Here is a 403-nt window from a genome sequence, read left to right as displayed (position 1 = left end):
GAAAACTCAAGAGGAGATCTGCATTGCTACCACACATTTGAAAGCTCGAAACGGCGCTCTGCTGTCGACTCTGAGAAACGAACAAGGTAAATCAAATATGTATAGAACCCTTTAAGATGTTTGTTGTAATTTTCTTGGAATAGGACGAAAAAGTAACTTTACTCCAGCAGTAGGCTACTACTATTACCGGGTCAAATTCTCAAATTTTATCATATTGGCGACAAATTCCATAATATATTCTGTGCTGGGATTAAACACAAGCCTTCCTGTTTATCAGACGAGCGAGTTAACCATCACACCACCGAGCCAGGTGAAATTTGGTAGAACACAAAGAGACTTTGCTCAATAATCTCTCATTTCCTTTTTCCTCAGGCAAAGATCTCCTAGACTTTGTCTCAACTCA

The 403-nt window shown here is 39.5% G+C and overlaps 1 long non-coding RNA gene across 1 annotated transcript; it reads left to right on the top strand.

Moving 5' to 3' along the window:
- LOC113473706 lies at positions 1–403 on the top strand. The gene is made up of 2 exons (XR_003395611.1): positions 1–86; positions 373–403. It is a non-coding gene; the product is annotated as an uncharacterized LOC113473706 (long non-coding RNA).

The sequence above is a fragment of the Diaphorina citri genome, unplaced genomic scaffold, assembly GCF_000475195.1.
Source record: "Diaphorina citri unplaced genomic scaffold, Diaci psyllid genome assembly version 1.1 scaffold66543, whole genome shotgun sequence".
Lineage (NCBI taxonomy): Eukaryota > Metazoa > Arthropoda > Insecta > Hemiptera > Psyllidae > Diaphorina > Diaphorina citri.
This window is presented reverse-complemented; position numbering and strand designations above follow the sequence as displayed.